Source organism: Ursus arctos, unplaced genomic scaffold, assembly GCF_023065955.2.
Source record: "Ursus arctos isolate Adak ecotype North America unplaced genomic scaffold, UrsArc2.0 scaffold_13, whole genome shotgun sequence".
In the NCBI taxonomy this organism is placed as follows: Eukaryota; Metazoa; Chordata; class Mammalia; order Carnivora; family Ursidae; genus Ursus; species Ursus arctos.
In genome coordinates, this window is record NW_026622797.1 from 13,214,621 (window position 1) to 13,227,833 (window position 13,213).

Below are 13,213 nucleotides of genomic sequence, written 5' to 3' on the forward strand. Positions count from 1 at the left end.
CTGCAGGGGAGTAGGGAAAAAAGTAGTCATCTTTTATACTTGGAAGGGAAAATGGGCTTAGGGAACTTTTAGCTTGTGTTTGTCAAACTGTGGTTGAAAACATATATGTGGGAGCCAGATAGCCTGAGTTAGAATCTTTGTGTTGCTGCTTCTTTGTTGAGCAAACCATGCTTTGCATAATAATAGAACTTATAGGGTTGTGAAAATTAAATGACATAATATATGTAAAGTTCTTTGAAAAGGGCTTTGCACTTCTTAGACACAGTAGTGGCTGAACTGTGTGCCCCCAAACGTTCATATGGTGAAGTTCTAACCCCATCATCTCAGAATGTAACTGTATTTAGAGATAGGTTTTTAAAGGTAATTAAATTAAAATGAGATCAGTAGGTTGGATTCTAATCCAATATGACTGGTGTGCTTACATGAAATTTGGGTGCAGACACACATAGAAGAAAGACTATGTGAAGACACAGGGAGAAGACAGACTTCTACACGTCAAGGAGAGAGGTTTGGAAGAGATCTTTCTCTTGACCCTCAGAAGGAACCAATCCTGCCGACACTGTCATCTTGGATTTCCAGCCTCCAGGGACTGAAGAAATAAATTTCTGTAGTATTACAGTACTTTGTTACAGCAGCCCAGGCAAACAAATACAGGCTCTATTATGTGTTAGCTGTAAGTAGCAATTTCTTCTGAAAAACAAGCCATTTAATCTCTTGATGTAAATTTAAACTATATATATATATATATATATATAGTAATGGGGAAAAACTACTCTTTCCTAGGGACTAGATCTCATGTCACACTTTCATGAAACTGAAGTCTCTGTGTCTGTCAGCAAACGCCCAAATATCTAAAGGAGGTAACGCAATGCACTTCATATTGTGGACAACCCGTAGTTGCCTTCCTCTTTCTGCGTTTTATTCCTACTGCTCCAATTTGAGCTATCTGCCCTTCTCTGAATTGATCATTGTATGTTCCAAGCCAAGAAAGACATCAATCTCTAGGAAGTTCAAACATCATTTTGTAACGATAGCTGAGGTTACAATTTCAGTTAAGAAATCATTTCTTTTCCCTGAATCCTTAAAAATGTCATACATTTTAATCACAGAACTCCAGACTGAAAGTGTTCTATGGGGTTTGCCTTCTACAATATCTCATAGAAGATAGCGCACGGCTCATAAATGATAATAACAGTGTTGACGATCATAATGTCATCGACTTTTAGAGTTTAAAGCAATCTGAGAAATCATCTAGTCCATTCCTGCATTTGACTGATGTGGTAAGCAAGCCACAAGGATGGTGCCTGGTTCTCACAGATGAGCAGGGGACTTAGTTCAGGTCCCCTGACACTAGGCTCTTGCTCTTTCCACTCAAGCGCAGCATCAGTAATGAAAATGAAATGTACATTCAGATGAGAGTGAGAATCTACTGGCACAAAACATTGAAATTGTGACATTTTTCCCAGACAGAAGGCATCAATTTCATTTTGCTCTGCCTTGTATATGACTAAACCTAAGTCTTCCGTGACTACAAATGATCTCTCTCTGAACTCTGAGAGATCAAAACAGCATAGCAGGGAAATGTTGATGGCTGTGTTTTTTAAACTATCTGGTCACTTGCCATGATGAAACGGCGAACCAACCCCAAAATTGTGGCAGTGACAGAAAAATACATTACAGTCTTATTACAGACTAGTCCTTAACACTTACTTTGTAAGATGGCCTTAAATACGCCTACTTTTAGAACGATATCGACTTAAGACTCTGAGAGGCTAGCCTAAACGGGTGGGTTCCCATTTCCTTACAGTGCTCTAATACTTAAGCTCATTAATAGACTCACAAAACATAAAGTGATAGTGGTTATTCTTTCAGAAAGGAAAGACATTCGTGCTCCTGTTACGTGTAGCAGCATAAATATATCAAATTTTGTTTCTCTCTTATAATAAATCAATTAAACCTTAAGGGACCTATTCAAAATATTATGCTACTTTTAATAAGAAGCATGGTATGAATCACATATATATTTTGAATAAAATATATGCATATTGCAAAATAATGCAATATGGATTGCATTAACCTCTTTCCAGGAAATTGTTCAGCCTAACAAAAACATAGTAGATGAAAGTGACCCTCCAGGAGAGTGGTGAATTACACCTAAGGATCCTCTCCATTTGGAGAAGTGTTTATTTCTGGTGGTTCTTCAGCAAAAGAAAAAAACCAGACTTTTCTGGTGTCAAGAGAAATACGAAACTTTGAATAAGATATGTTTGCCATCCTGATATTTTAGGCCTCCTTTATCCTATCGGTAATATTCCTATGATTGGGGCAATTTCAGGATTATTTAAACCTTTCTTCCCAGGCAATGACAGGCTGTGGAGTGAGAAAAACATTGTCTCATTTCTCATTTGTCTCATTTCTATAGATTTGCAGGACTTCCAGTGGGAAAGAGGGTACGTTTGTTGTTGTTGTTGTTATTGTTGTTGTTGTTCATCCAGGAAAATTTTGTGTTTAAAATTTTTTCATTTGTATTATGTTTTCCTGTGATTTTAAGTTGAGCGGTCTTCAGTATTTCATTAGTCCGTAGACTTTTCTGCCCACTGAAAAGGGTGATCTCGCTAAATCTAACAAGTCTTTAGTGGAGCTGTACTTGAAGCTGTGGTCCTATTCTTTTCCTTGAGAATGACAGAAACATTTCACAAATGGTAAGAACACGATTATTTTCCTTATTTACGTGGAGTCCTTTGGCAGCACAAAGAACATCTTTCTTACTCAGTGTGTCTTTGAACAGGTGGGCACTTTGTTTGGCAGGAGGGATAATCACATTGAGTGATCTGAACTGCAGGCTTCGAAAAATCGATCTCTAGGGAGAAGCAGTAGCCATGCTTCAATTCCAACTCACATCTTGGGAGAAATAAAGTGAACCATTTCTTTAAATGGCTTTTCAAAGACTCTGCACATTTGAAAAGACTTCCATTTAATCATGCCTTTTCTGTATATTAGTTACTTGTCTGTTAATGCCACCGACATTAACCACACATGAATGAGAGGCAAAAACTCCTGTAGAGATACCAATTAGAGCTGGTTAACTCTGAAATTTTAGGCAGACTAAATAAAAGTGTCCCAAATGAGCCACAACAGAAAAGACTTGTCTAATTTTTCTGTTTATTAGCCGGATGACCTTTCTCCTCTCCTTATCATTGAAGAGAGGGAAGTCAAACTGTGAAAGCCTTGTTATTTATTTACTTACGATCAGAAAAAGATTAAAGTTCCAGAAATCCTTTCCCTTTGGTGATTACAAACCTTATCCTGAAAATAAAAAGCAAATCTTTTGCTTATTTTATGGAAGGCATTAACTTTTCCAAGTCTCCTGCTGTCTGGAACTCTCTCTCCTGACCTGACCCTGCCCACCTTGCTCTCTCTTGTCCGGAGTAACACGTCCTCATCTCTGAAGAGTCCATTCAAGGTACATTTCCTATATGAGGTTATTTGTTAAACGCTGCTGCATTCCCCCACCACCCTGCAATCCCAACCATTTCCTCCTGTTCATTCGCTCTATACTCACTTCAATCTCAATTCTCCAACTTTCTTCAGAGTTCTCCCTCAGTGGGAAGGTAAATTTTTTAATAGTGGAATCCTGCATCATTTGTATTTGATTCCCATTCCTTCATGTATTATTAGGTACATTATTGATGATAAACCCATATTTGTTATCATAATACATGGGTTACAAAAAATTTACAATTTTCTCCCTGTATATTTATTTAATATATATACAGTCACACCGAGATACACACACACACACACACACACACACACACACACACATATCCTCCATATTGTCATAATCACTTGTAAAATTATTAAGGGCATTCAGTAAGACTCTAAGATAAGAAAAATTATAACCGTTTGACTAGGTCGTTATCACCGTTTTGACCTGTTCTAAATTTCTTCTCTAGCTTTGTCCAAATTTTGCTGCTCCTACTTGACACGTCCTGCAGTGGTCTTGCACTTCACCAACTATCTAATTTTCCTGACACAGAGAGCCCATCTTCTGTTCTCTCCAGCGAGCTCACACAAAGGTCACCTGAAGTGTAACCCACATCCATTGATGTCATGGGCTTGTCTCTGCCAAGCCTGCCTGCTTTCCTTCTTATTCCAGAAACAGCTACAACTTCTGTTTTTCTTTATATGCTGTTATGATTATGCTCCTGAAACACGTCAGGAAAAATGCCTTCCATTGCTTTAAGTAGACAGGTTTTGGTGTGAAGGGAACAGTTCAAAATGGTTTACCCACATGTGTTGAATATGCCTTAGAAAATTCCAATGGCCTTTCACTATTTTTTCAACAGAGGTAAATAACTAGTAAAGCAGGGAAAAAAGCCTGTCAGGTTCAAATGAGATCTTTAATTCTATAAGTAAATATGCAGTAAGCATAGTGATGATTGACTGATTTAATACGTAAATAGTATTACTAAAATAAAAGGTGACCTGGTATTCCTCCATCACAATGGCTTATTCTTCATACGCAAGCTTTGCACTTATTATCTAAATGCTATTAAGTCATTTGAATTAATTTTATTTGTCCAGAATAACTTTCAATACATTGAGGGCACAGTCTATATTTTCCTAAGCCTGGTGACTCAGGGACAGCATTTTTTTTCCTCAGAAATCTTAAATTCCATCCTTACGTATGATTTTCTCAAAATTAGCTGTAGTTACAACCTTACACTTACAGTCTTGGCATGTTCCTTTGCAAAAATTGCCTGATACTCTGTGCTCTCAGTTGGCTTGGTCCTGCTTCACATTCTGGAAGGATCTTAGAGAATAAGACATTGATAAAGAAAGTAAGACAGCACAAAAACATCTCCAAGTTATACTTCTTTTAATCCTTTCCTCCCCTGAGTTCAACTGGTTTATGAAAAATGATGTCATCTGATATTCTCATCTTTGAAGATCAGAAACCACTTTGAGAAATTGAATTAGCTCAGTTCGGACATCTTGCATCATTTGGGTATTTTTTTAAAAGACTTTTTGAAAGTAATTTTAGGTATACAACAAAATTGAAAGTAAGGTACCTAGATTTCCCATATACCCCATTCCTCTATATAAACATAACTCCCCTCATTACCAACATCACTTACCAGAATGGCACTACTTTTTTTTTTTTTTTTTAATCAAGGGTGATCCTGCTTTGACACATCATCATCATTCAAAGTCCAGAGACAACATTAGGGTCCATTCTTGGTGTTCTGCATTCTACAGATTGAACCAATGTATAATGACATGTATCCCTCATTATCCATCACGATCTTAAAACTTCTTTGTGCTCTGCCTATTCTCTTCCTCTTCACCCTCACCCCTAGAAACCACTGATCTTTTCACAGACTCCATAGTTTTATCCTTTCCAAAATGTCATAAAGCTGGAATCATACTGTATATAGCCATTTCAGATTGGCTTCTTTCATTTAGTAATATGTGTTTAAGGTTTCTCTATGTCTTTCCATAGCATGATAGTTCATTTTTTTTTTTTTAGCACTGAATAATATTCCATTGTCTGGATGTATCACAGTTTACTTATCCATTTACCTACTAAGATGTCTTGGTTGTTTCCAAGTTTTGGCAATTATGAATGAAGATTAACTGAATGTTTTGAAAACAAAGCAAAACAAAAAAACAAGACACCCTTCACCCAGCATCCTAAACTACTGTTTCTCAAACTTTCATGTGTGTATGAATTGCCAGGGGATTTTTTAAAATGGAGTAGGATGGGGCTGAGTTTCTGATTTCTTACAAGTTCTGAGGTGACATCCACACCACATACCCGGGCCACGTCCTGAGTTCCAAGGTCTTAGCATCCTCTTAAGACTTATGAAATAATGGTGTCTCACAGTGGGACAAGGCACTTCATATTTTTAGCAAGCTGCCCTGGTGAGATATATTTAGTGAGTTGACTTCCATGGATCAGCATTGGGGAACAAATGGAATATATGATCTTACCCTGACTTTTAGTTTTCTGTGACTGAATTTTCTTTGTTTGTATACAGACAACATTGTAAAAGGATGCTTTTTATAGAATAGTTCAGTTCCTATGGACATTTATTAAATATTAAAAAAAAATGAGGGACTTGTAATTTGTATCATAGGGTAATTTACACATAATACTCATCATTTTAAAATTAAAAACATGAATAGCAGAAATCAACGTGCGTGTACCCTTAACTCTATGTGCTGTCCCAAAGGTAAATTGAAATGATTAAGTATGTTTTTTCATATATAGTTGAGATTTTTTTTAAAAAATAATGTTACAAAACACTGCCACTGGCATGCAGGATTATTCCTACATCTCCAGAATTATTATCTCTAACTTGACACTTTGCCATTCATCAGCTTTTATTATCTAATATCAGTTTGAGAAGATTTCCCTTCAACTCAGTATCAGAAAAAAATTGAAACAAAGGTAAGTTATATAAAGTCACATAATTCATTGATAAAAGATAATCTGGGACAGTGGTGAGAAACAGAATGCCAGACAAATGACTACTATTAAATACTGTATGTATGATAAGTATGTATCTAGAGAGACTAAAGCATGTATCTGATATACACTCAAAAGACAGCAGGCTTAGAATTATGATACTTTAGACACTAGGAATGGAGCCTCTTTGTCTCATAGTGTCGGATTTTATTAGCATGGTCTTTGACAAATATATAACTTCAGGTTATCAATCCACTTAGGGAACACACTGAAATCTAATTGTGTACTAATTATGCTATGCACACATGGCTACCTCTACATGTATTTACATATTTTCATAAAGGCCTGTGTTCAATTGTAGCTACCAGTTCAATAAATAGTATTTTGTTGTGTATCCAGAAATTCTTAGGGTCTGGCAGAAAACAAAGACAAGAGCCCAAAGACTCTTTGTACCCTATCTAGAGCTTTTTTTGATGAAAACCTTTCTTGATCAAAACACATTTAACTAGGGGTGCCTGGGTGGCTCAGTCAGTTAAGTGTCCAACTCTTGATTTTGGCTCACATCATAAGATCATGGGTCCGGGGATGGAGCCCCACGTTGGGCTCCATCCTCAGTGGGGAGTCTGCTTCTCTCCTTCTCCCTCTCCCTCTGACCCTCTGCGTGTGTGTGCTTTCTCTCTCTCTTTCTCAAATAAATAAATAAATAAATCTTTTTTTAAAAAACCACATTTATCTAAATAAGATAGGTTTTATTTGTTTTTAAATATTTTAGCATTGATTAATCATATCTCTGAGATGTGCAACTGCTAAAGAAATACAGCATTACCCTTCTAGCTCAAATTTTATGGTACAAATTGAAACAATGCAGAGTATAGGAAAATTTGATCTCTTGGCTTCAGTTATATAAATAGATACTAAAAATCTTGATTATACCCTTTCTACCTCTCATTTAAATTTGTAATGATGACTTCTGGAACTTTCTTTATAATGATAGTAATTTTAAATGCTTTTAAACAGTTTCTAAGGTTTCCTATATTTTTAAAAATTAACATATTTTTTATTCTTTCTTTTGTATCATCACTGAATATTAAGTCTCATCTCATTTGCGGCCATAAAAGAAAAGTAAGCAGAATATCTTAAAATTTAAAATCTTGAGCAAGCTTCAATAATTTTTCCCTATCCCCCCCCCACCTAAAAGGCTTTCTAATGCCTCAGCCCATGTTTAAATTAGTAAGAAACATTCCACACTTTGGACACACTTCTACAAATGCACTATTTCAGTGTTACACAGAATACAAATCTCTCGAATATCTTATTCTTCCCCTATATCTATTTACTTCTAGGTTGGTTGGGAGAATCACAGGTTTTGCAGAATAAAGATAACAATTGGAGAATTTATAGATATGAAGAGAGATTTCGTGACATCTCTTGAGAAGGAAGTATGCATACCCAAGAATCTTGACCTTTAGAGAAGACTCATGAAATAGTAAACATGTTTCAGCCTAGAATTTGTTAATAATCAGTGGAAGCACTAAAGTGTAGAATGCATGATGAACCAAAGGAGGAGAAAGACAAATGAGACATGTTTCCAAGAAAATTATTTGCATCGAAACGTGCAAAATAGCGTCTCTGCTATTTCTAAGCTTTAAATAGTTCCTGAGCTTTACTTAGTTAGATATAACAAGCTAATCGAAAGAGTGGACTCATGAACATGACTCCAGTGCTCCCTAGTTCTGTCCCAGGTTGGATCTTTTCTGGGGCGGGTATTTAAGTCAGATGTATTTGTTTCTTGTTTCTGGCCCAGATGAATTATGCCTTATTAATTTCTGCGTTACTGGTATTTTGAGTTTTAATTCATTAATTGCTGCAAATATTTTGCTTTCCTCAAAAATGGTTTACAAAATTACAGTTATGGAATTCTACGGTCTTTCTAAATTGGATGCTATTGATCCATCACAACCAGCAATTATTCTTCACACTGGGCTGCTAGCAGGCTTGGTTTTTTTAAAGCCCTTTTGGCATAAAGAACATTTTCTTATTTGGGGTCTAAATTAAAAAATAATGATTTGTATGCGGTCATTTCACTTGCCAATTCCTCTGTGACACCATTTAGCCGCACCTTGTCAGCACTGTAACTCTATAATCATCTACGGAAATTCTGTGGTGTTCTGAACTGATGGGAGTTGGAGAATAATTAAAATCATATATGCACTTTAAAATGCACATGGAAATAACATGAGTGAACACAATCTTCAGGTGTACAGCACTATAAGAAATGAGGAGGTAATTTTCTGGGCTAGTAAAATACACACAGTCCCTGCCTTACAGTGGTTCAACTTAGGATTTTTGGCTTTATGATGGTGCATAAGCCATACACATTTAGTAGAAACCGTACTTCGGATTTTGAATTTAGATCTTTCCTGGGACTAGTGATATGATCCTGGGCAGGAACAACTCCCAGTCAGCCACACAATCACAAGGATAAACAACTGCAATGCTCACAACCCTCTATACCCATACAGCTATTCTGTTTTTCACTTCCAGTAAAGTATTCCATCAATTACATGACATGTTCAACGTGTTACTATAAAATAGGCTTTATGTCAGATGATTTGCCCAAGGGTAAGCCAATGTAAGTGTCTTGAGCACGTTGAAGGTAGACTAAGCTGTGATATTTGGTAGGTTAAATACATTAAATGCATTTTCAACTCATGATACATTCAACGTATGATGAGTTTATCAAAGCATTAGGTCAAGAAGATCTGTATTATTGTCAATAACCTTTGGGCAATGTACAACGGAGATCCAGAATTCAAACAATAGTCAATATACATTTCAGGAATTTTAGAGTTGGTTTAATAAATAGAGCATGAGACGAAAGACATGGGATGTTCCGCACAACAACTTTTATTTACAAAGCAGCAAAGGTGAAACTGACTGGCATCACGGTAAGGTACAAAAAATGAGATATTTGATCCATATTTCTACTATACCTACAAGAAATAAAAGAGTCACATTTTAAAGCACAAGATGCATTGGAAAGGACTTTTGGGGAAAAGAAGTTTCTGAAGTAAAATAAACAAGCCTGGAAAACTAGATTCTTCTTCACAGAATCTGGATGCAAGCTGTATTTATTCTTAAGGCACTTTGTTTTGTTTCTCAGAGTGAAGGGGGAAGCAAGGGTGTTCGCTCTGTCCAGCTAGGTTTGTAATTCTAAATTTGACAAAGGAAAATATAATAAACTGCATTAGTTCTATCACTATAATAGGATAATGTAAAGTGATTTAAGAAAAAAGGGTTATGGACAATAACATCCACTATGTATGTCACACTGTGTGATTGCACACTGATGATGTTACAGAATCATCTCTGCTTACCCAAAACTGTCCTGGTAAGTATACTTATTATTTTCCTTTTACAGGTGACAAAACTAAAGTTCACATATGACATATAGCTCCCCTGAAGATACCTCTCTATGGAACTTGGGCAATCTTTAGATCACATCTCTCTAACCCCAGATCTCTGCCCTGGGCCATGTTATCTCATGACCGAGGAAGTTGCGTTAGCATGGAGAAGGCACGTCTAAATGCATTGACTCTAAACAAAAAGTAAATGTGAGAATGAATACACTCATTTCAACACTTTTTGGAATTTGCTACATATTGTTATTTTAAGTATGACTAAATCAAAGAAAAATGATGCATTTCTCTGACGTGTTCAGAAAGTCCATTTAATGAATGTATTTTAAATACATAATCATAAAATATTAATGATTCAGTTAAATGAAGAAATATAAGTTTATTTCAATGCCTGATTATCAAGCACAGTTTGCTAGGGCACCTACCACTGTGTGGATTTTATAATCCAATATTTTATAATTTAGTTTGGGAGGCTCTGAGGAAAATAGCTCTTAGAAATTCCAAGAAAAGTTAGAGATCGAGAACAGACCCCTTGGGGTTCCCTAATGAAAATAATCATGGTAGTTGCGGACATGTCTAAATTTTTAAAAATGCCCAGGTGTACCAAAATACACAATTACCCACATGGACCTCACTTAAAGTCAGTTCTAGACTTCTCAGGGCTTGATTAGTTAGGCTATACATTTTCCAACCTCCATCTATCATTAAGAGACAATATATCTTCTATTTTTATGAACACATGTTGGGTGTATAATTGCAAATAAAGTTGAAAATTGTAATTTTGCAATTGAGTTATAAATAATAAGGCATTTTCAGTTATTAGGTCCTTATGTTCAAGAACCAGAAAAGGCAGGGGCACCTGGGTGGCTCAGTCGGTTAAGCCTCTGCCTTCAGCTCAGGTCGTGATCCCAAGATCATGGGATGGAGCCCTGATTGGGCTCCCTGCTCAGAGGGAAGCCTCCTTCTCCCTCTCCCACCTGCCCTGCTTGTGTTCACTGTGTCTCTCTCTGTCAAATAAATAAATATAATCTTTAAAAAAATCTGAAAAGGCAAATTTCAAAATATTAGTAATGCTGATTTTTCTCCCCAGGCCATGTCTCATGTATTTCCTTCTCTCTTCTCTGTCTCTTTCCAGAGCACATTTTTCCTATTAGAAACTGTAGACGTGTTGAGCAATAACACATGTTAAAATAATTTGTGATAAATGAACAGAGAATAAAGATATTACCATACCTCCCAAACTCTTGGCTTTCTTGTTACAAGGTTGCCCGTGAAGGCAGTGGCACTGTGGCGTAGGAATCTTTGATGAATTTCTCAGTGTTGGTATCCCTGGGTATTTGGTCATCACATAAGGACTTGTTGATTTACAGATTAAATAATACAGGAAAGTTTCCAGTTATGGAATGAATAGGTCACAGGAATAAAAGGTACAGCACAGGGAATATAGTCAATGGTATAACAGCATTGAGTGGTGACAGATAGTAGCTACAATTGTAGTGAGCATTGCATAACATATACAGTTGTTGAATCACTATGTTGTATACCTGAAACTAATGTAACATCATGTGTCAGCTATACTCAGTCAGTCAGTCATTCAATCAGTTCCCTGATTTAGTTAGGTGAAGCGTATTAGAAATGACTTCTGTTTTCATGAAGATTTTTTAAAGTAAGTATGATTACCTTGGGTTTTGCATAAGTTCCTGAGTATATCCCTATATGTGCCATTCCATTTTCATATAATTAACAGATTATGTATTTTCTTATGGTAAGAATAAGACTTAAAATAAATAATTCCTTAACCATTATTAAATATTTAAAATAGATCTAGAAGTATACTGTAAGTGCCTGTCCTTTCCCCTCTTACCAGCTATCATGAAAATTATCAATTCTGAGAACTTGGCTTTGGGGTGTGTGTGTGTGTGTCTGTGTGTCTGTGTGTGTGCATATGTGCGTGCATCTATATGCTGACTATGACAGATAATTAACTAAGAGTATTTACTTTGGAGGGCAGAGAGTTGAGTCATCATCTCAGTTTGACAACAGTTGAAGACACCCAAAAAGAAGTCTGATTGGTGATGAAGAACTAATAAATAAAAATGGCATTAGTAGTAAAAAGGGAAATAGTTCAGCCAGGGTGCCATTTTCTTAGACTGCTTGGAATCATATTTTAGGGCATTAGTGTTATTTAATTTGAATTAGAAACAGCAGTGTCAATAATTCAAAAGGAATTGTAGACACAAGAAAACTATGAACCATTACGAGCAATGGATCAATGAAAATAATTCAGAAAATAATAAAAGGGGGGGTTATATTTTGGACTCTTTGCATACCACTAAACTTGATAGTGCTTTAAAAATTGGTAATATTTATTTAGTTAGAATATAAGGCTGATACGGGGTGCCTGGCTGGCTCAGTCAGTGGAGCATGCAACTCTTGATCTTGGGGTTATGGGTTCAAGCCCCACATCAGGTGTAAAGTTTAGTTAAAAATAAAACCTCAAAAAAATATATAAGGCTAATGAGAACCTACTAATAAACAAAATATGTTCTTTGGTTCTTTTATTCAGCAGCTCATGTATCTCAAATATAGTAAATCAACTTTGCAAATACCTACTTTCCAGTGGTTAGAAATCCACTAGATTGGGCAGTATTAAGATCGTTTATTCTCTGATGTACATGGACTTTGGTAAAAATATGAATAGCTTATTAGTAGTAAAAAATAAGTAAGGGAATTAAATCATGGAAACATAATAATGATGAAAGGGCAAATTAAAAGCATTTTTAATTAGAATAAATATATGTTCTTTAACATGCAAGAATATGAGATGTATTAATTTTATAGGAATTGGCTGTAAATTAGAAATAATTCAGTTACTGTAAGAATTAAATAAGAAAAGCACTTGAAAAATGCATTTTGTCAGTTGGAGACATTTGATAATCATAGTGTCATTACTGCTAATAATATCTGCTAAAGTATGTGCTAATGCTAAATGATATGAAATCATATGTGTACATAACTCAGGCTCAGTATTAGAGAATTAAATATAATTTACATATTCACTTTCAACTAACATCTCCAGTTGATTGAATTGAAGAAAATGACCAAATCATCTTAATGCATCATCTTGCCAGAGCTAGGAATCATTTGCCTACTGTTCATAAGTATACAATTTATCATTCAAGCAGCTCAATCTAGTCAACTAAATAAACAGAAAAATATGATTACTTCAGTAATCAAAAAAGCAAAGAATATTGGGCTTGGGAGAAGACTTACAGAAAGACATTTAGTCTGATTTCCTTTCAAATGCAGAAATCCCTTC